Here is a 27,242-nt window from a genome sequence, read left to right on the forward strand (position 1 = left end):
TGTACAATGACAGCTAACTCTTCAACGTCCATCTTGTATACTGAATAGCTACTAGATTGGCATTTGTTGTCGTGATCGGGCTTAAGCGGCATGGCTTTACGACCCGACCAGTCGGGGTTTTTTGTCGTGGTCGTGGTCGGTGTAGTGCGCGTCTAACCTAAGCGAAAAAAAAACTCTGTATGCGTGAGTAAATGAGTATATTCTCTGTCATGATTTCGGGGCTTCTATTCTGTTGGCGTTTTGTCCCTTAAACCTGTTATCTATGTGCAGCATTTGTTTGTGGTATATACAAAGAATAAGATAGTTGAAGTTAAGTGAGTTATTTGTTATATCGACATTTGGCTTTACCCTCAAACAAACAGTACCGTAGTGGCAGGGCCACTTTTGGGTGATTTACAAACTTTCCATATATTTTTTAAATAATAATATACATTTATCATAAACCAATGGGTTATATAAGCTATAAAGATTTTACTGAAATATTTTAGAATTTAGTAGTGTAAAAATTAATCCAAATACAATTTTTTTTTCAAGAAGGAAATGGATTTCACTTAACAAAATATCTTTTTTGTGGTAATTGTGAACTTAATTGCCGAAGTGGCAAAATACAACGTTTGCGTTATTTACTTATTGCTATAGTCCTCATAAACAAAACAATATTTAGATTTTTAAGGGGTGCAACTGACTAATAACGTAGTTTATACAACCTTTAAAGTTACAGTAATTTTCTAGTTCGTAGTAAAGTCATTGTTTCTAAGGGCGTCACGTAGTGTTGTTACGATCGTGAGTCAACCTTGTATTGGTTACTGCCGACGTCCAGCTGTTACACCATCTTTGGATAATGTAAAATAACAATAATGCCGATACCAGGGGAATTTAACCGAATTAACCCTTTGACTAGCAATCCTGCCACGGATTTTAGGAGCGCCCTATGTGCCTCCTGCCAGTAATCTCGATAGCCGTGCGGGAATCGCTATGACACTAAAACAGTTTCATAATAATGTTTCGTGATGAATAATCTCAAGCGCATACAAATGCGATTCGGCGGAATATAAAAGAAGCAGTTTCAAGTAGTTTTTGTCGTTCCTACTAGATCGCAGTTGCCCCTTTTATTTTATTTATTTCTTTCAAATCCAATTGACGGTATTCAGGCCATATGACTATTGAATAAGTTATTCCAAGTGATCAGCTGATTTGATTGCTATTTGTTGTATTGAATACAGGTTATAACCTCACTTTTTTCCGTTACCGGTTGCCTTGGCTGTAAACGTTTTGTTGTTGTGTTTACAGTGAGTAAATAAACGTGGCTGTTTTGTGCAATTACTTTGTGTGTCCAATTGTTTTTCGTTGCCTTTCATACCATCAAAGATTTCTGAGGAGACTTGTATGCTACTATTACTAACTTGTAACCTAACCTGTACTTTTGCTGAATATTTTATTTTTATATTTTGTAAATATATTAACTTTTGTGCATAGTTAGATTAAGCAGTGTGAAACTGGCCATAGATTCCATCCATAAAAAGAACTAATCCGCTGACTTGAATCCTAACCTGGTTCATGAACTACTCCTGACCTAGTTCCTGAACTACAACTAACCTAGTTCCTGAACCAGTTCAATCACTTCAGGATTAAATTATATTATTAAAATTAAATTTTATAATTTAAAAAAAGAACAAATTACAAAAATATTTATAGATTATACTTAATACATTACTTTGAAGACATGGTCTACTGTATATTAACTACCCTCATTTTAGACCTCTCCTATTTTTGTGGACAAATACCAATATATAGATAGCCATATCTCAAAAACGTACGAGCCAATTTTGATAAAACTTTCTGAACACATTCACTACAATGGTCTACTATACTAAAATACAAGCCTCATTCTTAGGCCACGCCTATTTCCGGAGCCACAATAACTTTATAGGCCAAGTGCTGACAAAAAACCAATCTATGGATAGCCATATCTCAAAAACGTACAAGCCAATTTTGATAAAACTTTCTGTACACATTCACTACATGGTCCTAGTATACTAAAATACAAGCCTCCATTCTTAGGCCACGCCTATTTCCGGAGCCACATCGATTTTACAGGCCTAGTGCTGACAAAAACCAATCTATGGACAGCCATATCTCAAAAAACGTACGAGCCAATTTTGATAAAACCTTTCTGTACACATTCACTACATGGTCTAGTATACTAAAATACAAGCCTCATTCTTAGGCCACGCCTATTTCCGGAGCCACAATAACTTTATAGGCCAAAGTGCTGACAAAAACCAATCTATGGACAGCCATATCTCAAAAACGTACGAGCCAATTTTGATAAAACTTTCTGTACACATTCACTACATGGTCTAGTATACTAAAATACAAGCCTCATTCCTAGGCCACGCCTATTTCCGGAGCCACAATCGATTTTACAGGCCAAGTGCTGACAAAAACCAATCTATGGACAAGCCATATCTCAAAAACGTACGAGCCAATTTTGATAAAACTTTCTGTACACATTCACTACATGGTCTAGTATACTAAAATACAAGCCTCATTCTTAGGCCACGCCTATTTCCGGAGCCACATCGATTTTACAGGTTAAGTGCTGACAAAAACAAATCTATGGACAGCCATATCTCAAAAACGTACGAGCCAATTTTGATAAAACTTTCTGTACACATTCACTACATGGTCTAGTATACTAAAATACAAGCCTCATTCTTAGGCCACGCCTATTTCCAGAGCCACATCGATTTTACAGGCCAAGTGCTGACAAAAACAAATCAATGGACAGCCATATCTCAAAAACGTACGAGCCAATTTTGATAAAACTTTCTGTACACATTCACTACATGGTCTAGTATACTAAAATACAAGCCTCATTCCTAGGCCAACACGCCTATTTCCGGAGCCACATCGATTTTACAGGCCTAGTGCTGACAAAAACCAATCTATGGACAGCCATATCTCAAAAACGTACGAGCCAATTTTGATAAAACTTTCTGTACACATTCACTACATGGTCTAGTATACTAAAATACAAGCCTCATTCTTAGGCCACGCCTATTTCCGGAGCCACATCGATTTTACAGGCCAAGTGCTGACAAAAACCAATCTATCTAGGTTATGTGCTAAAAAAATCTAATCTATTAAATCAACACACCTGGAAAATCGTAGAGCATATTTAGGTTAATCCTCGCATACATATTGTAAGCCACTTTATACATTCTTACATTCATACTTTACATTCATTTGAAGTAACTGTAAGATAAACTTACTTGTAGGTAAACACTTTTTAACACTACTTTAACACACTAACTTTTACTTTTACTTTAACACACTACTTTTACACTTTTTAAACACTACACTAAACAACTAATAACAACTATTCCATACGGTTTCTTCTGCCAGTTTTCATTATAATATATTGAATGTGCAGAATAAATTGCATTTAACCTACGCCAGGGACGGTTCACTGCTAAATGCCCGGAGCTACCGAACCACTGTCCATTAGCGGAGAGACGGTATTTCAGTAATCAGTACTTTGTAACGGTTACTTTTCTACAGTATCTGTAACGGTTACTGAGAACTAAAAATACAGACAACAGGTACTTTGTATCTAGTACTCTGTTTACAAGGTACACAATAATTTTCTCGTACGGATTACTTTACTAGTCCTGAAGTACTCATAAACTGTGTTTAATTAAATAAACAGTGTTTATTAGGGAATATACTCATATTTTCAGCGTTAAAAATACTGATTTAAAGTCTTCTAGTATTTAAAACGTTACAAATATGAAATACTGATTTAGAGTTCTAGTATTTAAAACGTGAACAGTAAGGAAATAATGCTGGTTTCAAGTATCCAGTGTTTTACTCAGTAATCGCCGAGTAACTTGAATTTGTTATGTAATACACTAAAAATGATAAATTCAAGAATATTATCATAGCCGGAGATTTTAACATCAATGTTTTTGAACAAAGACAGTAGAATTTTATATATAGTATAAATACAGAATAGCGTTAACTATTACATTACAATATCCATTTAGTGACTACATACATCATTAAATAAAGAAGTTTGCCTCAAAATGTTATGTAAATGACAACACACTGATTTTACAATTTTGCTACTATTTATAATATGTCATATTAATTAATATATTGTTGGATGAGCTAAGTTACCTCACAATATTCTTTTAAATGGGTATACTGATTTTTCAATTAAAAATGATTTTAACTTTGTTAAATATGCAAATTTGTGAAAATTAAGAAATAACAAGAATTTGGATCCTATAGCTGTGGGTTTTTTTTATTAAAAAGTTCTAAGTTATGTATACTATCTTCATTTGATTTCACAAGCATGATAGTTTGAAAAATATATAGACCATATACGGTAAGGATTCTTAATTTAGAAAAATGCTGTTGGTAAGCGGTAATAATGGTTTGGAGATTAGCGGAAAAGACTGTTTAATGAGGGTAATTGGTATATCATCAATTCCTGTTGAGAATTTGTTTTCAAAAGCCAATTACAATCGTTTTAAAATTCTTTCATCAACCTCTTTAAATTTGAAAAAAATGAGGCTTGAGGCGGGTTTTTATGACCCGATTGATTAACAAAATCTTTCTGAATATTTGGAAGCACAACTCTATCAACAACACTTAAAAATATCATAAAAAAATCATTAAATATATTTCCAACAAGAATTTGATCTGATATGGATGTGCCATCCCGGAGTAATTGGTATGTTATGAGTGATCTTGGTGCCATTGTTGATTTCAGATTTTATAACTTTCCAAGTTAATTTTGACTTATTTGTAGATTTCTTAATTTTACTGTCAAAAAACCTTTTTTTTGTCGTTGTTTATTTGAATTTTATTTTCAATTTTCAGTTGCTTTTAATTAATTGTTTTAAATTAATAGTTTTCCAAACCCTATATATATGTTTTCTCCAATTGCGCAATTTTTTCCTTTTTAATTTTTTACATAATCTGAAATCAAACTATTTAGGTGTTTCTCTTTTTCAACAGATATTAATTTAGGAACGCTAATTTAAAAAACATGAACAAATATTGAGTAAAAAAATCATACTTTCTACGCTAGCCTGGTAAACTTCTAACCAATTTTCACTAGCCAATAGCCTTAAAAATAAATCTGTGTTAGTTTTTTTTTGAAAACTTTCTACAATACCTTAAATTCACATAATAAAGAGTATTTTGTACACCAAGAATTTCAAATAATTGCCCATCATGGTCTGATATACATGTTATAAGGCCAGATGTTTTTAATTTCTCAGTTGTAATATTAGTGAGGAAGTTATCTATGCTGGTTTCTGACTCGGAGGTAACTCTAGTAGGAAAATTTACTTTATAAACTAAGTTATAAGAATTTAAAATACTAAAACAATTCTTATATGTACTGTCTTTGTTCAAAACATTGATGTTAAAATCTACGGCTATGATAATATTCTTGAATTTATCATTTGATGTATTACATAACAAATCAAGTTACTCGGCGATACTGAGTACAAACACTGGATACTTGAAACCAGCATTATTTCCTTACTGTTCACGTTTTAAATACTAGAACTCTAAATCAGTATTTCATATTTGTAACGTTTTAAATACTAGAAGACTTTAAATCAGTATTTTTAACGCTGATAATACTGAGTATATTCCCTAATAAACACTGTTTATTTAATTAAACACAGTTTATGAGTACTTCTGTAAACAGCTGTAGTGATTCCTTTACATAAGAGTGGCCTAATTACCGACTGTAATAACTACAGACCAATCTCTTTACTTTCTACCTTTGCTAAAGTGTTTGAAAAGTTAATGAAGAAAAAGCTAATTACATTTCTAGAAAAAACTAATTTTTTCAGCAACAATCAATTTGGTTTTAGGAAAGGTTTAAATACTGAAGCAGCATTAAAAAGCTTCATAGATAATGTGTATACAGGAATAAATTCAGGGCAGAAAGTTAGTGGTTTATTTTTAGATATTAAAAAAGCGTTTTGATACTGTAGATCACACAATTCTTTTACAAAAGTTATACGGATGTGGTATTCGGGGGAATATTTATTATTGGTTTGTTAGCTATTTAACAAAGAGAAAACAATGTGTCAAAATTAATAATTCTTTTAGTGACTTCGGGTTTATACAATGTGGCGTACCTCAAGGGTCAGTTTTAGGCCCAGTACTTTTTATAATCTACATAAATGATCTTTGTGATTCAAATTTAAATGGAAATATTACATCTTTTGCAGACGATACAGCTTTATCGTATGTGAAAAATAATTGGGATGATATAGAGCAAGAGATGAATTCAGACCTTAAAGCACTGCAGTGGTGGTTTTCAAAAAAATAACATGTTATTAAGCCCAGAGAAAACTAAGTACATCAATTTTAGTTTAAAAACAGATCAGCAAATTTTTAGTAATTCAATTTTGTATCGATGTGTCAGTTGTTTGTGTAGTAACATTCAGTGCCAACAGAACTGTGCTGTAGTATCCCAGTGCGAAAATTTAAAATATTTAGGAGTCATGCTAGATAGAGAAATCAACTGGAAGACACATATTGAAATTTTAAAACGCAAACTAAGCAATATTTTAAAATTTTTTTATTTTTTACAATACATTTGCACTGAAGATGTGTTAAGAATGCTGTACTTCTCTTTGGTCAATAGTAGGCTTGACTATGGAATATTTTGTTGGGGTGGAGCCTATGAAACAAATCTAAAGTCACTTCTAACTCAACAAAAGAAATTCATAAGGTTGATTAAACGAAAACGAAGAATGGAGAAATCTTTTCCTCTTTTTGTTGATTTAAATATTCTTCCCCTTAAATATATGTTTGTTTATAAAGTTTTAAAAATATTTTATGTCATAAGTGGCAATTTACCAGAATTAAAAAATAGTTACAAAAACAAATTAAGAAAGCAAGAACCAATACCAGTTCCAAAGCCTAACTTAGCATTTTTTTCAAATAGTTTATTGTTTTTTTGGGACCTAATGTTTAGTATAATTTCTTCAATTATTAGTTGTGAGAATATAAAGTTATTTTCAAAAACATTAAAGAAGTGGTTATTGGGTTTTGATAAATTAGATTTTCTTCTCTGCATAGATTCCTAGTTAATTAAAGAAAGTAACAGTAAATTTTAGTTTGAATTTATTTAAGTGGATTTTCATTTGCTTTGTAACTGCAGCAGCACACTTTTAATCAATTTTTTTTAGGAGCTTATAAAAAATCAAAGTTTTATTGAAATTTTCTTTGAGCTAAAAAATATTTTTGTAATAAAAGGAACCTCTCCACAGGCACTTGCCTCTAGAGGCCCTAGTTTATTTTTGAAAATATTTCTTTTAATTTACGAGTGTTTTTGTTTTTAATTTTATTTTCAAGAATGTTACATTTTTATTTTAAGTTTGCTCATTAGGTTTGTACATTATGTATACCAATGCATAATATGTGTTATTGTAATATTTTCAAAAATAAATTCTATTCTATTCTATTCTATACTTCAGGACTAGTAAAAGTAATCCGTACGAGAAAATATTTGTACCTTGTAACAGAGTACTAGATACAAAGTACCTGTTGTCTGTATTTTTAGTTCTCAGTAACCGTTACAGATACTGTAGAAAAGTAACCGTTACAAAGTACTGATTACTGAAATACCGTCTCTCCGCTAGTGGACAGTGGTTCGGTAGCTCCCGGCATTTAGCAGTGAAACCGTCCCTGGCGTAGGTTAAATGCAATTTATTCTGCACATTCAATATATTATAATGAAAACTGGCAGAAGAAAAACCGTATGGAATAGTTTGTTATTAGTTGTTTAGTGTAGTGTTTAAAAAGTGTAAAAAGTAGTGTGTTAAAGTAAAAGTAAAAGTTAGTGTGTTAAAGTAGTGTTTAAAAAGTGTTTACCTACAAGTAAGTTTATCTTACAGTTACTTCAAATGAATGTAAAGTATGAATGTAAGAATGTATAAAGTGGCTACAATATGTATGCGAGGATTAACCTAAATATGCTCTACGATTTTCCAGGTGCGTTGATTTAATAGATTAGATTTTTTTAGCGCATAACCTAGATAGATTGGTTTTTGTCAGCACTTGGCCTGTAAAATCGATGTGGCTCCGGAAATAGGCGTGGCCTAAGAATGAGGCTTGTATTTTAGTATACTAGACCATGTAGTGAATGTGTACAGAAAGTTTTATCCAAATTGGCTCGTACGTTTTTGAGATATGGCTATCCATAGATTGGTTTTTGTCCAGCACTTGGCCTATAAAGTTATTGTGGCTCCGGAAATAGGCGTGGCCTAAGAATGAGGCTTGTATTTTTAGTATACTAGACCATGTAGTGAATGTGTACAGAAAGTTTTAATCAAAATTGGCTCGTACATTTTTGAGGTATGGCTGTCCATAGATTGGTTTTTGTCAGCACTTGGCCTATAAAGTTATTGTGGCTCCGGAAATAGGCGTGGCCTAAGAATGAGGCTTGTATTTTTAGTATACTAGACCATGTAGTGAATGTGTACAGAAAGTTTTATCAAAATTGGCTCGTACGTTTTTGAGATATGGCTGTCCATAGATTGGTTTTTGTCAGCACTAGGCCTGTAAAATCGATGTGGCTCCGGAAATAGGCGTGGCCTAAGAATGAGGCTTGTATTTTAGTATACTAGACCATGTAGTGAATGTGTACAGAAAGTTTTATCAAAATTGGCTCGTACGATTTTGAGATATGGCTGTCCATAGATTGGTTTTTGTCAGCACTTGACCTGTAAAATCGATGTGGCTCCGGAAATAGGCGTGGCCTTAGAATGAAATTTGTATTTTAGTATACTAGACCATGTAGTGAATGTGTACAGAAAGTTTTATCAAAATTGGCTCGTACGTTTTTGAGATATAGCTGTCCATAGATTGGTTTTTGTCAGCACTTGGCCTGTAAAATCGATGTGGCTCCGGAAATAGGCGTGGCCTAAGAATGAGGCTTGTATTTTAGTATACTAGACCATGTAGTGAATGTGTACAGAAAGTTTTATCAAAATTGGCTCGTACATTTTTGAGGTATGGCTGTCCATAGATTGGTTTTTGTCAGCACTTGGCCTATAAAGTTTATTGTGGCTCCGGAAATAGGCGTGGCCTAAGAATGAGGCCTTGTATTTTAGTATACTAGACCATGTGTAGTGAATGTGTACAGAAAGTTATAATCATAAAATTGGCTCGTACGTTTTTGAGATATGGCTGTCCATAGATTGGTTTTTGTCAGCACTTGGCCGATAAAGTTATTGTGGCTCCGGAAATAGGCGTGGCCTAAGAATGAGGCTTGTATTTTAGTATACTAGACCATGTAGTGAATGTGTACAGAAAGTTTTATCAAAATTGGCTCGTACATTTTTTAGATATGGCTGTACATAGATTGGTTTTTGTCAGCACTTGGCCTGTAAAATCGATGTGGCTCCGGAAATAGGCGTGGCCTAAGAATGAGGCTTGTATTTTTAGTATACTAGACCATGTAGTGAATGTGTACAGAAAGTTTTATCAAAATTGGCTCGTACGTTTTTGAGATATGGCTGTCCATAGATTGGTTTTTGTCAGCACTTGACCTGTAAAATCGATGTGGCTCCGGAAATAGGCGTGGCCTTTAGAATGAGGTTTGTATTTTAGTATACTAGACCATGTAGTGAATGTGTACAGAAAGTTTTATCAAAATAGGCTCGTACGTTTTTGAGATATAGCTGTCCATAGATTGGTTTTGTCAGCACTTGGCCTGTAAAATTGATGTGGCTCCGGAAATAGGCGTGGCCTAAGAATGAGGCTTGTATTTTAGTATACTAGACCATGTAGTGAATGTGTACAGAAAGTTTTATCAAAATTGGCTCGTACATTTTTGAGGTATGGCTGTCCATAGATTGGTTTTTGTCAGCACTTGGCCTACAAAGTTATTGTGGCTCCGGAAATAGGCGTGGCCTAAGAATGAGGCTTGTATTTTAGTATATTAGACCATGTAGTGAATGTGTACAGAAAGTTTTATCAAAATTGGCTCGTACGTTTTTGAGATATGGCTGTCCATAGATTGGTTTTTGTCAGCACTAGGCCTGTAAAATCGATGTGGCTCCGGAAATAGGCGTGGCCTAAGAATGAGGCTTGTATTTTAGTATATTAGACCATGTAGTGAATGTGTACAGAAAGTTTTATCAAAATTGGCTCGTACGTTTTTTGAGATATGGCTGTCCATAGATTGGTTTTTGTCAGCACTAGGCCTGTAAAATCGATGTGGCTCAGGCGTGGCCTAAGAATGAGGCTTGTATTTTAGTATACTAGACCATGTAGTGAATGTGTACAGAAAGTTTTATCAAAATTGGCTCGTACGTTTTTGAGATATGGCTGTCCATAGATTGGTTTTTTGTCAGCACTTGACCTGTAAAATCGATGTGGCTCCGGAAATAGGCGTGGCCTAAGAATGAGGTTTGTATTTTAGTATACTAGACCATGTAGTGAATGTGTACAGAAAGTTTTATCAAAATTGGCTCGTACGTTTTTTGAGATATAGCTGTCCATAGATTGGTTTTTGTCAGCACTTGGCCTGTAAAATCGATGTGGCTCCGGAAATAGGCGTGGCCTAAGAATGAGGCTTGTATTTTAGTATACTAGACCATGTAGTGAATGTGTACAGAAAGTTTTAATCAAAATTGGCTCGTACGTTTTTTGAGATATGGCTGTCCATAGATTGGTTTTTGTCAGCACTTGGCCTATAAAGTTATTGTGGCTCCGGAAATACGCGTGGCCTAAGAATGAGGCTTGTATTTTAGTATAGTAGACCATGTAGTGAATGTGTACAGAAGGTTTTATCAAAATTGGTTTGTACGTTTTTAAGGTATGGGCCCTTTTATAGGGTTTCTCAAAACTTGCCTTTTAATTGATTATAGTCTTGAAAATTGCTGCTATAAAAGGGGATTATTATCATAAAAGTACTGTTTGTTCATTTAAAATCTTTATTTGTAGTATTTATCTTCACGTTATTAATTAAATTTATATTTTGTATGGTTTGAGTTGATGAACTAGGTTAGGATTCATTTAGGAACTAGTTCCCGGTACTCGTTTCTTTTTATGGATGGAATCTATGGCCAGTTTTCACGTCGGTTTAGATTAATGTTTGTATACATACAAAAAGCACTTTTAATTGAGTGTTTTTCATAACACATCTACTGTAGTTAACCCAAATCACCTGAAAAAACCAAATCTAAAATTAAAAAAAACTTGCTTATTAGGGCACTCTTTCTGAGAAAAAACCCACCAGTCAAAGAGTTAAAAGAAGTTTTTGTTAATCTATACCCTCTAAGAATAAAAGTTCATATCAGCCTGACTCAAGTGCCTCCGGCCATCAAATGTAGATTGCACTGGTGCTTCCCCACGCTGATACCAACATACAAAAAACAATCCTTGAGTTAGTATCTATTACTAAAATATCAAATTATAAGATGAATTTTGATCAGGAATGCCTCCGACCATTACTGTGGGTTATCCTCAAAATTTATTATCAAAATGTGAAATGTTAGGAAACAAATTTATACCTACGCATACTCGGTCAAAAGGGCGTTGGTCGTGGGCCATGGTAACCTAAAAAAAGAGGGCTTTTGAGTGTAGTCCATGTGGACTTATAATGGCCTCAGGTAGGTTACGATAAAGGACCTGGTTTTTTATATCGAAGAATTTAGTCATCGATACCTAATATTCGCATCTCAAATCCTAGACTATCAATCAATATAAAAGTATCTATAGTCCTCATTAACAATCATATGTTTTAAATTAAAATATGAATTTTAATATTTACAGTGATCAAACAAATGATTATAACCAAAATTAGGAAAACTGACATCGACCATATTTGCTCCTCTCACAGTTACAGTTGTTTCTTTCCCACAAATTTCACATACGTTTTTCGGTACGAGTCTAACATGTTAGGCACAAAAAACATGTCTTATCTTCTTTCAAAGCATTGCATGTAGTTGTCTAAAATTGACTGCCATTTTTTAATAATCAAATGTTAGGCTACCTATATAAAATTGAAATATTACATTACGAGTATTGTTAGAAAATGTTTACAGCTGTTTATATAGGTTATTTAAGTTGTTCTAAATAATTAATCAGTATCGATTGATTATATCGATGGTTATGATTAAGTAATATTGTTTATTAATTTCGATATAAAAAACCGGGTCCGCTTATCGTACCCTACCCATGACCTCTTCTAGTAAATATAAAATTAAATAGCTGGAGTGCCAAATGCAAGCTTTAAGTTACTAATCTATTTCTGTCATAATAGGTTCATAGGGTTGAGGTGATGAGTTATTTTCTTGCCCAATCAAATCAACCTTATTGTATTGTAAAATCTTTTGCAATCATCCTCTTGAACAAAACAATTTAAGGTTTAAAGGGTTGTAAATGACAACATTAAAAGTGAAACTACTTTTTTGTGTGGAACACTATTTACTTGCTCTATAACTGCACTGTGCTATACATGATTTTGTTGTGCCCGTGAATACGTGTCATATCAGTCATTACTTATGATCAACTATCACACCACCTTTGGATATGTAAAATAATCAGTAAAGAAAATAGAATTCAAAGTGTTTTGGTTCCAAAGAATGTTGGTAACTTATATTTTATTAAAAGTACCTTGTGTTTTACGGTAAAATAGCAAGCGTTTTCTATCTTTGGATTCTGCCTCTAATCCTCAAGTCGATTGCTTACTGTCTCTCCATTTTTTTCAGGAAAGTAATCTTTAATTTTAAGTTTCTGTGAATTTTGGTATATTAAAGTCGATTACCTACTTAATAACCTCATCTCTAATCTGAGTTGTCGCTGACAGCCCCTTAATAATTTTGTTTTTCTTGCTGACAGAAACTGTTTCTTTTTGAAGCGTTCTGTTGATTTGGTTGATTGCAATAAAATCGCTTTTTCTACAGCTAGACAAAAGAAACATAAATATCAAGTAAATCTGTCTAAATTCCATTTCTCTTTACATATTCAATTTATTATTTCTATTGTGGATATCATAACCCTCTTTTAGGATTTTTCTTGAGTTTTTCATGAATACAAATTAGAGGATTTAGTCTTTAAGGCTTTTGTAGGTCTGCAAAAAGTGTGGACTTTCCTTGTTAATTCTATCTGAACAGAACGTAAGGTTTACTCAAACAAAATAAGCATCTTCTGACTATATATAAAAAAACCACTACCTATCTGATTATTTTTTAAACCATTTTCAAGAGTATTGTGAAAGCTATTTTTTCTCCACACTAAAATAGGTACAACTTGTCTCAGGTGGTTTGTATGCTTGTAGGCCTAGACAGACTACAAGCATACAATATTATCATATCGTAGATATATATATACAGTATATGTATATACATGCTTTACTAGCATTTAAGCACGGGAAATGTATTAAATGAGTAATGAATGCTACAAGTGTGTGGTTTAATACAATAAATTTAATTGTAAAATACATAATAAAATAATACAAGCAGTATTTAGTACAATCAAAATCTTTATATGTGTATTTCTTGTGTGCGTGTGTTTGTCACTGAACTCCTCCTCAAGAGCTTGACCGATTTTAGTGAACTTTTACTTTGTCTTCAAGTAGATTCGAGATTTACAAATTTAAGCAGTTACAAATTAAATTTTTAAAGATAAAAGTTTTCAAAACGCTTGTTAAACTGCAGTTATGAGACAGTTATGTATATTAAATAGCCAAACACTGTTTGAAGGCGACAAGTTGTGATGTATGTAGACAATTATAGACAATATTCCTTTATTCATAAAAGTTGAGTTTAGAATTTTTGTCAATACAATAAAGGACAAACAGAACATAAAATTTAAAATATCAGTTCATGATGCAATTGATTTCCAGTTTATGAACTCTTGAATAGTGTAGAAGGGTTGCTGGAGAAACCAACTTTGTTGTTACAGAGTGTAAAATAGTATCAATTATATAAAGAGCTACTACTGTTAAAATCCTCAGTTCTCTCAATCTGAAGGCTTCCCTGCAACTGTCTCGTGGTCTCAGTCCAGTAAGAACTCTGATGGTTCTCTTTTGTATTACTAATACTCTTTGTAAAATTTGTTGCTGTTGTACTTCCCCATACGATTAATCCATATCTAAGATGGGAGAGAATGGTAGGCTGATTTACCCATATCTATATTGCTAATTTGTTTAATTTGTCGTACTACATAAAGACAGGAGCTAAGTTTTTTGCACAGTTTATCCACATGAGGCTCCCAGGATAGTTTGTTGTCTAGAGTCAGACCTAGGTATTTTGTTGATGTTGTTACCTCTAGCTCTGGGAGGCCCTTGTGATGGTTTCGGGAGGCAGTGAAAATTAGCTGCTGTGTTTTCTTCTCATTTAGTACCAGATCATTGATATGGAAGTATTGCTTTGCCATATCAAAAGCTATATACGAATTGATGTCAAGTTGTTCTTTGTCCTTCTCAATAATAATAAGGGCAGTGTCATTAGCATACATCACAACCTTGCATTGTGGGAAGTCATTTGTCAAAAGAGTGTAAAGCACTGGACCAAGCACAGATCCCTGAGGTACGCCTCTTGTTACTGGTAACAGTTCCGACTTTATTTTATGAATTATTCCGTTGCTTGATGATGTAAGCTCTACGAGTTGTTTCCTGTTGCTCAAGTAGCTTTTGAAACCAGTCTGCCTCTTTGTCTTCAATTCCTAATGATCTGAGTTTTTTTAATTACTAAGCCATGCTCTAGGGCAGTCAAAGGCCTTACTGAAGTCTAGGAAGATACTTGTGGCTATACAACCTTCTTCTAATTTGTCGATGATAGATTCAACTAGCTGAGTTTATTGCTGTGGTTGTTGATTTATTCTTCTTGAAGCCATGCCAGTAAGAAGTTCATTTTGATTCAGGTGGCCTAGAAGTCTTTTCAAGATGACATGTTCTAGAATCTTTGAGAAGGTTGATATTAGTGAAATGGGGCGGTAGTTGCATGGTTTCATTCGTTTGTCCCGTCTTTATATTTAGGATATATTTTTGAAGTTTTTAAACAATTTGGAAATATTCCTTGGGAAAGAGATTTGTTAATTAAATTTGTTAGTGGGATGAGAATTTCATTTTTGGAATATTTAACCAATTTTGATGAAAAATCATCTTCTCCTGCTGAGGACTTTTTGTTTTAGTCGATTGACAATTTTGCCAATTTCATCACAGTTTCTTTTATAGAATTACAGATTGGATTTTGAGTTGTCTTGGGTTATTGTTTTCGTGTGCTTGTTTATTCTGCGTACTGTTCATGAGTGTTCTTTTCAGCTGTGGTTGCAAAAAATTCATTGAGATGATTTGCTATTTCTGTTGGTGAAGAGATGGTTTTCCTGTTGACGATGAGAATGTCTAGCTGCATGTTTGAGGTACGAGACTTTCTTTCCTGGTTAATTATATTCCATAAAACTTTGGTCTTGTTGTCTGCTTCCTCAAATCTGTTTGCGATCTCTTCTTTCCTAAGTGTTTTAAAATTTCAGATCATAGGCTTTCTTCTTTTGTGCTGCTTCCATCTTATCCTCTGGTTTCCCTGTGAGAATTGCTCGGTTTATGGCTTCTAGGTAATTGTCCTTGAGCTCATTGCTTTCTGCATCCCATATTTTTTTTGAGGTTGTTCTTTTTTAGTTCCATAGTAGAGAGAGGACAGGAGATGTCTAATGTCTAATGTGATTGTCTTTAAAATAAATTTTCTGGTTGAACTTATAACTTGAATGTTATACCACTTTAAAATAAAGTAAATCTACTTGTAGTATACGTGTCATAATTTTGATGGGTTCGCAGGACACCTTAGCCTATCACAAATTTAAAAAAATCAACCATAATTCAATTTATAAATTGGAGCAGTTAATATCTCATGAAATAATTTTCATTATTTACAAAATGTTACTTGAATTATTGTATTTTTTTAAAATTAACTTGATTTTTTGTCATATCTTACACATTAGAACTTTTGCAACAGATTATTTTATTTTTGTTTGCAATTACCCAAAACTGTATCTACAAATCCTAATCCTAATAGTTTTATAAATGTGAAAGTGCCTTTGTTTGATTTGCTTTGACACATAATCTATTCACAACTGATTGTGCTGAAGTTTTGACATGAACATCCTTAGGGTCCCTGAGATGAATATACAGTAGGTCTATTCTTAGTTTTAAAAATCCCTCCGGTCTATGCCCTACAGGTCAGAGTGGTGACAAAATCCTAATTTGATCTCTAAAGTTGTGAAATATTAATGAAAAGAGTATTTATAATGTACTCAACTGTTTCCGTGTCAACATTGTTTATTATTTTCAATTTGTTTACATTTATCTTATAGTGAGTACAAATATTTTTAACGCCGTTTTGGGTTTCAGCGATTAGTTTAGTACTTATCTACGAGGTGTGTTTTTTTTATGTAAGGTCCATATTTTTGTAGACACTAGTAGTTTACACGCATACTGCAACGAGCTCGTGCGTTGTTTACCGGCATGCCTTGGGGACAACTGTGCTCAGTTTCAGCTCTGTAGCTAAAAGTGTATGGTTCTGTTCTGTGCTTTCAAAATGTTTAAGACTATCAACTCGCCCGCCGCGTTTGAGGTTTGCTGTGATACGGTTTTTGTCAACAAGGACTCTGCTTCATCAACAGATTTACGAAGTGTACGGTGGTACTGTTATGAGTGGAAGCAAAGTGAGTATGACAATTCAAAGATGGCCATGACTACGTCCATGATGAGGACTGCTCCGGTCACCTCCTTTTTGGTTACAGAGGATTTGGTGGTTTTAGTTGAAGTGAGGATTCATGAAAACGTGTGTTTCACAATAACAGGTCTCTCAAGCGAATTTGTTGATATGTTGAGATCAGTGCTTTACAACATTGTTTCTGAACACCTAAAGTTTAGGAAACTGTGCTCCCGTTGGGTCCCGAAACTACTAACAGAGGACCACTAAAACCTAAACAAAGATTTGAGTGTGCGATGAAGTTCTTGACTCGTTATCACGAAGAAGGTGATGGCTTCTTGAGTCAGATTGTAACTAGAGACGAAACATGGATTTCACATATCACGCCCGAATTAAAGCAACAGAGCGTGGAATGGAGACAAACATTTGTCTGTAAAGAAGGCAAAATGGACTCAGGATAGGCATGGTGTTTTTATTGGTTGACGTTGTGCAACAAGGAACCACTATCAATGCAGAAACATTCTGCCAAACCCTGAGGGAGCTACGCAGAACGATTAAAAACGAAAGACGTAACATGTTTATAAAGGGAATTTTCCTTCTCCATGACAATGCAAGACCTCACACTGCACGTCAGACCTGCGATTTATTGGACAGTTTTTGACTGGAAGTTTTTGCCCACCTACTCTACAGACCTGATCTTGTGCTGACCTCAAATAACACCTCAGTGGCAACTGTTACAATGATGACAACCACGTGAAAACATCAGTTAACTCTTGGTTATTGGAGCAGGCAGCAAGTTTTTATGAAGAGGGTATTTTGAAATTGGTTGAGAAGTATGATTAGAGTTTGAACAAACTTCGAAAAAAAAAGGCAAAACATAGAGTGAAGTAAGTTCTTTCTGAAAATAAATTTATTTTGTTGAAATAATTTTTTGTTATATATACTTAAATTCAAACGGACCTTACTTTAAAAAACACAAAAGATACTGTAGGAGGACTGCCTGAAACTGGAGGAAATCAGCACTTCAAAGTATCTCGGAGTGACAATAGATGACTCTCTGACGTGGACACACCACATTGACAACCTCTGTAAAAGGCTTAGCGCAGGACTGTATGTGATCCGCAGGATGAAACATATCAGCTACCTAGGAACAGCTAAAACTACATACTATGCTCTCTACGAATCACATCTTCGATACGGTATAGCAGTCTGGGGGAGGTACCACACTAGGCAACCTGCAACGGGTCCTAATACACCAAAAGAGAGCAATTCGGATCCTTGCAAGCCTACGCACAAGAGAATCATGCAGGCAAGCCTTTCAAGAACTGAAGATTCTCACTGTGGTCAACCTATACATCCTAGAAGCTGTGACCTACGTACACCTGAAATCACCCGATGAAGTGATAACCATTTAAATACAGTTATCAAAACCTAAAATTAAGGTATTTTTTTTTGTCAAAAGTAGGGTTCTCAGAGCTGTGTATTTATATCTATATTTTCTTGATCAGAAAAGAGGCCAAAATCAGCAGTGGAACAAACAATAATAACGCCTAAGTAAATTGCAATGTCCATATACATTTTGTATCATATCTTCTTTATCGTGGGAAGAAGGCAAACTCAACATAAGTGTCGGAAATAAAATTCACTTAAACTAGAAGTGCTCATACAGGTGCAACACGTACAAAATTGTGTGCAAACTGCTAGTAAAATTGTTTTGAAGGAGTTGGGCTTATTCTGTTATTGTCCATGTAAAGATTTTCATTAATTCTTTCTCAGTTACTGATTTTGAAAGTGTTTTATTCACCATATTAATCACAAAGCTCTCAACACTCAAAATAATTTTAAGAGAAATAATGAAAACTTAATTTTATAGGTAATGGATTATGCTAAAGCAACTTTGAAACAAAAAAATAATGCTTTGGTTCCAAGAAGAAACCACTCTCAAGTAAAAAAAGAACAGGAAGCTCTACATCATTTTATAAAAAATAATCCAAATGACCGCAATTCCAATAGAGGGCCTGAAACAAGTAAGTAAAATGTATGTGTATAATATGTTTTTAAACTAAAAATATCCTTGAAATGCATTTCCTTTTGTTCCTGTCATGTTAAAAGTAAAAGTACAATTATACTGATTCTTTGTCTTAATTAAGAATGACCAAAATAAGAAATGCAAAGTTTGAAGAGTAAAAATACATCTTTTCTCAGGTGAAAAAATGTAAAACGGAATAAGTTTGTGTTAACTTGTATGATGTCAGTTGAATGTTTTCTTTATTCTTGTGGGTCCGTAGAAAAGATTGTAACCGACAACACTTCCGAAATTAGATTATTGCAGAATTGCATTGTGGGCAGCATTTTATATTGTATGGTGTAGTTTTTTGCTGTAGACATATTGGTAATCTGGGAAACAGGCCTTTGCGCACTGAACAACGTTGTGTCTAGCACAATGTCAGTTGCTTTGGACATTTTGCTTTTATCTGGTTCTATAAACAACTTTGGATAAAAGAAAATAAAGGAAAATCAGAGTTTATCAGTGGAAAAAAGAAAAGAAACCACAGGGATATACAGAAACTATATTGAATAGAAAAATCTGTTCCTAGAAAAATTGGTTCCAGAAATGGGAAGTAAAACAAAAGGGTGATCACCCAACCGGGAATAAGCCGGGAATTTGTACGAGAACTGGGAAAATTTTAAAAATAATTATCCGTCTTCAAGAACTTATAAAATCAAGACATAATTTTACAGCTTCTTGAATCAAGAACTGATTAATCACGAAACATCGTATTTTACGTGACGTGGCTCGTGGAATTTGGAGTGAAGATTGACATATGTTTGTGAGCTACATCTGACGCCGGTTGATCTAAGGTTACCTCCATTAGTGTAGTGAGTTTATCTTGGTTAGTTCTACTCCTGTGCTGTGGCAAGCCTCCGCCCCCCTCCCAAAAATACGTAACAATGACAGTTAAAATCAAACCGACCGACGATCGTTTCTGTCTTCGGCACAAACGAGTTAGTACATTTTAAGTTGTAATGCGGCAGAGCGGTAATAACCGCGATACAAACAGGTTTTTTGTACTTAAGTATTATTCAGTCGCTAAAGTGGGGTCCAACTCTTATCCTTTAGAGGAAATACTGTTTTGGAAAGACGTGTGTTAGATAGATAGCACAGGTCTAACGTGTACAGTGTTATAAACAGGCTTCAGAGTTCGGGTCCCGTTGAATAATATAATGTTTGGCGGTTTGATAAGAGGTGCAGCCCAGGTTTTTGAGTACACCAGAATGTCGGCTGTTTATACAAAGCTTAATAAGATACCATTTGGAGAAGAAGTAGTGGGTTAGTTACAACAAGTAACGTCAAGAAGGGGCGTTTGCGTCCTGTTTGCACAGCAATGACAAACTGAACTGAGGGATGAGCGGCAGGTAGGAACATTTGACGATCGCACATGTGACGATGGATCGGACGATTCGAACCAAATAGTCCAGCGTGCATGAGGATCTTTATATCTTGTTGTTTCGTAGTCCTTGACTGTAATCTAACTGACTGACTAAGTCTGCACTGTCTATTCGTGGACAAAAACGATCAGCAGTACTCAAATTACCGATTGGTGAAACATGGTTTTGTAGTTCTTTGTGTACAAAACTATTTAGAAATGTATAGCGACCGAATAACGTAATTTATAAATAATATTATAATTTAAGTTCGTTATTCTGTGTGTATATTTTTCAAACACTAGCGTGTCTGCTAGTTCTATGCGCGGACTTTAGCTCCTCGATAGTAAACAGACGATCGATAATTTGTATTTTATCTGTACGTCGTACTTTGCGTAGTCGTGAATAATAATATATTCTCTATAAATTTACATCCATAAATTTTTAAGTAAATGTAATGTATTCTGGAAGCTCACTTTATAACCTAACATTTATATTACTTAAAAAAGGAAAAATGACTTGGAATTTTAGATGTATACATTTCCCTGCATCTCTGCAAATTCCTTTGACTTAACGTGGTGTTCTTAGACTTCCCCCTCCTCAACGAAAGATACATTAATTAAGTAGAGTTCAGATGAAAGTATTTGGTTTATTTGTAGATTGTACTGAACCAACCTTGTGTACCGGCGAAATCATTGTCTCGTACCGAAAGTTCATCCACCTTGGAACCGCAATACTGGACTGCAGTCTGACCACGGTAGCCCTGTGTTGGTATTTATTTGGTATCTTTGTATTTTCGAATTGGACACATGTATTTTCTAAACATCACTGAGAGGAAAGTATACACAATGTTTTGTCGACACATCGAAAGACACATAGATACAAACTAAGGAGCTTAAAGTAAGTGATAGCGATAAATCGTCACCGAAATCGCTAGCGGCGAAACACTAGAGCACCACAGCTTTTTGCCATTTCTTGCAAATAATTCTAGTGACGATATAACGCCGTCATTGCACTTGGCGTAAGGTTTAAATACAGTATTACAGTTGTCTATTTGGTTTGAAAATATACTAGATAATTGGAAATTTTCGACCCGGGAAAACTGGTACACACTGTGTGGTAACATTTGTGTAGTGTTGTTCCATCCTCAATATCTGTTTAAGATTTCCTAGGCTAGTGACTAAACCACAAAGACATGAACTTGCTTGCTTAACAGTTTCAGTTTAAATATTTCTCTTTTGCGGCCACAGTTGATCCTTCTTTAGTGGACCACATATTCACGTAGTCAACTCAAGAAATCCAATGTCGTCCATGCTCTTGGCCCCTGTTAATGAGGGGGAGTTGGAACAAATTGTGTAGAAACACAATTAAAAAAAAAATCTTGTGACATCAACAGATTATGGTTCATCAAGCAATGCCTCTCAGGTATATTATGTCATCACTCACAAAGTTGATAAATTCATCATTCGAAAAAACAATTTTCCCTTTAATTTTGGAAACAGCTAAAGTCACTGCTGTCTATAAAAAGACAATCTCTGTATAGTAAGCAACTATTGCCCAATGTCAATTTTGCTGATCCTGGGTGGTCTTTAGTATAGATTTTGTGGAAAGATTACAACATTATCTGTATTGATATGAATTTTCTAACTCTGCACAATTCAGATTCAGGAAAATGAACTACAGAGTCTTAATATAAACTCTGTGTTTTTAAGTCTTCATAAGAAGTCTGCAAGCATTATCGCAAAATTGAATACCTGAATGTTATGGAAAGTTGTTGTTAGGGAGCTGATTTATATAATAGTCATATACGGCTGATTTAAAAGGACTTTATGTCCAGGGCAGATATACATTAGTATGAGATTAGGGGTAGAAACATCTATTGTTTTCAGTAGCTCAGAACTTTCGCATTTTGAACAGTTTTCCTTTACAAATAGAATTGAGTTAATCAGAAGGCTTCCTGAGAGCATTAAATCATTAAATACAAATCAGTTGAAAGCTTTTTGTAAACATCTCTTATTGTCAAAATTGTTACTTAGTTTTATGCCTAAATTTTATTGCTATTTTACTACCTTAACGAAGCATTAGAATGGATGTGATAAAGCTGTCTTCAGTTGAAAAAGAAAATTAATAAATATAATCATGTTTAGACTAGTACTTTTTTAATATCATATGATTCATGCTATACAATAATTAAAATTGTGAAACGTAATAAATATACACTTACAGTAGTGTGAAAAATATTATTGTAAAAGTAAACTAAAGAGGGGAAAAAGACCCAAGTGATATCTGGAACATGTTTATGTAATTGTAGTGATATATGTCAAGATAAGTTTTTATAGTCTTTAAATAGTTACAAATTGGTTTCACAGTGCTCCCATTTGGTTATGGGTATGCCTGAAATAACCTTATAATATATAAGTATTACACACATTTAAGAATCTTTAGTTTTATAAAAAACAGATCTGTTGTCAACTGTGGTAATTTGTAGTTATGTTGCGACATCATCGTACATAATTTTTTATTGAAATTGACATATTTTTCAGGGCCTACCTGTAGAAATCCTTCAAAAGCATTTAATACACCATTTCCTCGTGAGGAGACAAAATATGGCTCCTCAAGACGTATATGTAATATACCAATACTTTCGAAAAAGCTACATTTTCTAAATGTTAAAGAACTTACACATGAAGACAAAGTGGAAAAAATAAAACTTTACTTGGATAAATCTCAATCTCCATTTATTTGGAGGCCCAAACAAGCAAAAGCCTGTAGATGAACCTAGCATTATCATTGATCGTCTTGAAAAGAAAGATAAAGAAATGACACATGAATACACCTTTAAATGGAGGAGGTGAGTTTACAAAAACTAATCTTGTATAATTTATTTATTTCTAATGCATCAGTGCTGCCATCTTGGATGAGGTCAACATAGCTCTCCACAACACGTGAGAGTGTCACCATAAAAATATATGTGTTTAGTGACTGGATGGTAATCACTGCTAACTTCCTTTCATTAGCTTTGCTACTAGATACATGTTTGTTTTTATATTGCTCCCTCAATAAGGATATTCTTATTAAACTTCAATTTAAACTATCTGGAAACCACCACACAATATAGATTGTGGTGTGGATAATCTTTACCATACCACATTAAATTGCCAGTGGTGTTATAAACACAACACAAAAATTGGTACAGCTATATTGTATTGTAAGACATTTTTTGTGTTATTCGAAGGTCTTTGATTATGAATTACCGCCTCCTTTGGTTTTTGTCAGGGAACAAATCGTTTCATAATAACGTTTCGTTTTTGAACGTTTATAATAATTTTGATAAATAAAAAACTGTTTTTATACATTACAAATTAATTTTAAAATAACAATGTATGGTAAAATCCTTATTTTACTACAGTGTGTATGAACAAGTTTTGACAAACCATTTTCATTGACTGGTAGACAGGGTTTAAGCTGCAATCACATTTTGCAAAACAAGCCAAGAAAATGCGACACTGCTGAAAAAAGCTTTTGCAAAATTGTGACAAAAGCGAGAAAGAACTAACCACGAAAAGAAGTCCATCGCATTTTGAAAATCAGTTTACAGTATTAAAAATATTGTTTTTATGATACTGTAAGATCATACATTTTTTCATCACATTTAATTTCTTGTATATAAAATAGTAGACACCGTGCGGTACCCGCCGGTCGACAAACTGTCTGGCAGGAAGATGCTACCTACTCTCGTAAACTGTATAGAAAAAAATGTTTACAGTATTCAAACGACTTTTTATTTACATTAATTGAATTTGTATAACTGGCAATAGCTGAATTTAATTTCAATAAACACTGAATCACAAAAAGTACTTGACAGGTATTTGGTCTTCCGATTTTGTTAGTTTGCTTATTTATAGACATATATGACAGATACGGCTAAATTGAAAGTAATTGAATCATAAAAAGTAAGCGCTCTGTGGTGTAATGGTAGTACATTCACCCAGTAAGTGAGACATCCTGGCGGAGCAATTACTTTTGGTAATTCAATGTTTATTAAAATTATATATATTATTGTATTGTATTATAGTATTATTGTAATCTCTTGCGGAATACCAATGCCATTAATAAGTGCTACAAGGTAAATATTTTCGGTAAAAGGTATGAAGAGCTTGAAACATTTTTGCTATGAAAAATGTTCATCTCAGATTAAACCCCGTTGGTAGACCTGATTAGATCTTTGCCCCATCTGGTAGAAACAGTTGTAGCTCAGTTGGTTGATTAGCAGTCTAACACATACCAAGAGACAGGTGTTCAGTTACTCAGTGTTATCTTTTTGTTTGTATAAATAGACCATAAACTTATTTGAACATTTTGAGAAATATAAATAATTTTTGTGTAAGATCATTTAACCCTTATAAGGCCGACGGCTACCTATTGTAGCCGTCGTCAAAATAGCGTTCGCGGCCGGCGGCTACAATAGGTAGCCGTGATCATAATGGCGTTCGCGGCCGACGGCTACAATAGGTAGCCGTCCATTATTTCCGGTTTACTGGCCAGTAAACTTTCCAAATGCCACAAACCATGATATTTTCTTGTTTGGGGTTAGATGGGCTTCATTAATAAACGCAAACAATGCCGTTTCTTGCATCATTTCTATTATTATACACCTATGCATTTCGATGAAATCGTCTGTCTTACTACAACGGCGTTGTGGTGGTTATAGTTGTTGTGGTTATATTTTGTTGATGCAATTCAGTAATTATGTGCGATGTTATAGGTATTTTAGAGTATTTGCAGTGAACTATTAAGTGTAAATATGAGCAAAAGAACGAGAGGCAAATCACCTACAAGTGATAACACTTTAGTCAACACTTTACTTGCTAGTGGTACCGGTGTTCAGTTTGTTGAGGTGTTGGGGATTTAGGTGATAGTGATTTAGATGCTTTGTACGATAAATAAATAAATAAATAAATAAATAAATCTTTATTTGTCGTTCGAATTCTTACAATCATTGACAATGTCATATTGCAGCCTAGGGCATGGTCAAAATAAAACAATTTTATCAAAATAATTTAAACTTAAACTAACATACAAAAAAGAAAAAACAGTGCTTTAGTAGCATAAATTAGTCAGTGAAGGTTAATTTAAAATAAACTAGGCCTAGATATATAAATTAAATAGTAAATAAACAATTGTCAAAATTTACATATAAAAATTATTATATATCTAAAATGTAATGTTTTTTAATTCTAAAAACTCGTCTAAACTATAGAAAGGGTGTTTCAAAAGCCAACTATAAAAGAGCTTAGTGAAGGTTTTATGTGGATACTTATTTACCAGAGGTTCCAAAAAATTATAGATTTTCAGGGATGTTACCATGTGACTATTTAAGGTTTTACTGAGGCGGTGATAACCAATTGCAGCATTGTTTTTAGTTCTAGTATTGTATGAATGAATTTCGTTATTAAATTTTAAAAATTTTGGATTTTTTAGAATATAGTTAATTAATTAAATCAAATATATATAGATTGATAACCGTTTGAATCTCTAACAGAATAAAAAGTGGTTTACAATGTTCCAGCGGTTGAGAATTAGTCATTAGTCTAATAGCTTTTTTTTGAAGAATTAAGATGTCTTCAGTTCCTGAGCAGTTGCCCCAAAATATCAAACCATATCGAAAAACTGCTTGGAAAATACGCAAAAATAGGCAGTCCTCACATAGTTTTTAGGAACAGCACTCTTAAGGCGACTTAACAGGTAAATAACTCTAGAAAGCCTTTTGCTTATATATTCTGTATGTTGGTTTCCAGTTTAGTTGGTTATCTATATACATTCCTAAAAATTTTATATTGGAGCTAAAACTGTTATCAAGAGGGGCCAAATAAGGTTTCAAGCTAAAAATTTATATTTTGTGTCTTTTCTTCATTTAATAGAAATCCATTAGATCGAAACCACTGGGAAGCACCTATTAAGGTTTCATCTGAAAATTTTGAGAGTTCTCCAATGTTATTTGCAATGTTAATAAAAGTTGTATCATCAGCGTAAAGTATTGTTTTAGCTGTCACTGAGAAAGGTAGATCATTTATACTGATTAAAAATAGAAGTGGTCCAAGGACAGAGCCCTGTGGGACACCATATTTTACTGTTATGTCCTTGGACCTTACCCCATTGATGGTAACTATCTGTTGTCGATCATGTAAATAAGACTTGAAAAATTTCAATGTAGGATCTGAAAACCCGTAATAATTTAGCTTTGTGATAAGATCACAATGGTTAACACAATCAAAGGCTTTGCTAAGGTCACAGAAGGTGACCTGAGCAAAAGCCTTATTTTCAAATACCTGATTAATTTGTCTAATCAAATCATCTATTGCATCAACAGTAGATTTAGTCTTTCTAAAACCAAATTGAGATGCATTTAAAAGATAATTGCTCTCCAAGAAATCAACAATCTGTTCGTAGACCAGCGTTTCAATTAGTTTTGATAGGACTGGAACAACAGAAATGGGACGATAGCTCCCAGGCTCATCCTTCGGACCCTTTTTATATATTGGGCAAATTCTGGAAACTTTAAGTTGTCTAGGAAACACCCCCTCTTTTAGTAATTGGTTGATACAGGTTGCTAGAGGATTTACCAAACTTAAAGCTATTTTTTTTAATAAGTTATTTGACATATCGTAAAAATCAAGGCTGTCAGAATTTTTCATTTTTTTAATGGCTTTCAAAACGTTCTCTGGAGTTATATTTTTCCAAGAAAAGTACTGGTTGGACACAATAGCTGGCAGCAACTCATGACTTTGAACATTATTTACAGATGATTCTATGTTTTCGTTTAACTTCATTTACAGAATTTACAAAATAATTATTGAAAGTATCAGGATCAATGTTGGTTTTGAAATTATTAACTTGAACATTATTATTTTTTATAATATGCCAAGCCGATTTGCATTTATTACTACTTTGCTCTATATAATTTACATTACTAGCTAGTTTTGCTTCTTTGATGGACTTTTTATACTGATATTTTAATTCGTTATACCTATCTCTTAAGGAAACATTTTGATTATGATTGCCCTTTATCAAGTCACTAAGAAACAATAATAATTTTTCTTTCATTTTCCTTAA

The 27,242-nt window shown here is 33.7% G+C and overlaps 1 long non-coding RNA gene across 3 annotated transcripts; it reads left to right on the plus strand.

Annotated features, from left to right (window-relative positions):
- The first annotated feature begins 289 nt into the window (after positions 1–289).
- On the plus strand, positions 290–22,886 carry LOC124373609. Of its 3 annotated transcripts, none has more exons than XR_006923457.1 (3): positions 290–388; positions 18,577–18,730; positions 22,673–22,886. It is a non-coding gene; the product is annotated as an uncharacterized LOC124373609 (long non-coding RNA). The 3 variants fall into 3 exon arrangements; XR_006923458.1 differs by lacking the exon at positions 290–388 and adding an exon at positions 1,350–1,384; XR_006923456.1 differs by lacking the exon at positions 290–388 and adding an exon at positions 11,375–11,434.
- The last annotated feature ends 4,356 nt before the right edge of the window (positions 22,887–27,242 follow it).

This window comes from Homalodisca vitripennis, unplaced genomic scaffold, assembly GCF_021130785.1.
Source record: "Homalodisca vitripennis isolate AUS2020 unplaced genomic scaffold, UT_GWSS_2.1 ScUCBcl_5994;HRSCAF=12997, whole genome shotgun sequence".
Classification (NCBI taxonomy): domain Eukaryota; kingdom Metazoa; phylum Arthropoda; class Insecta; order Hemiptera; family Cicadellidae; genus Homalodisca; species Homalodisca vitripennis.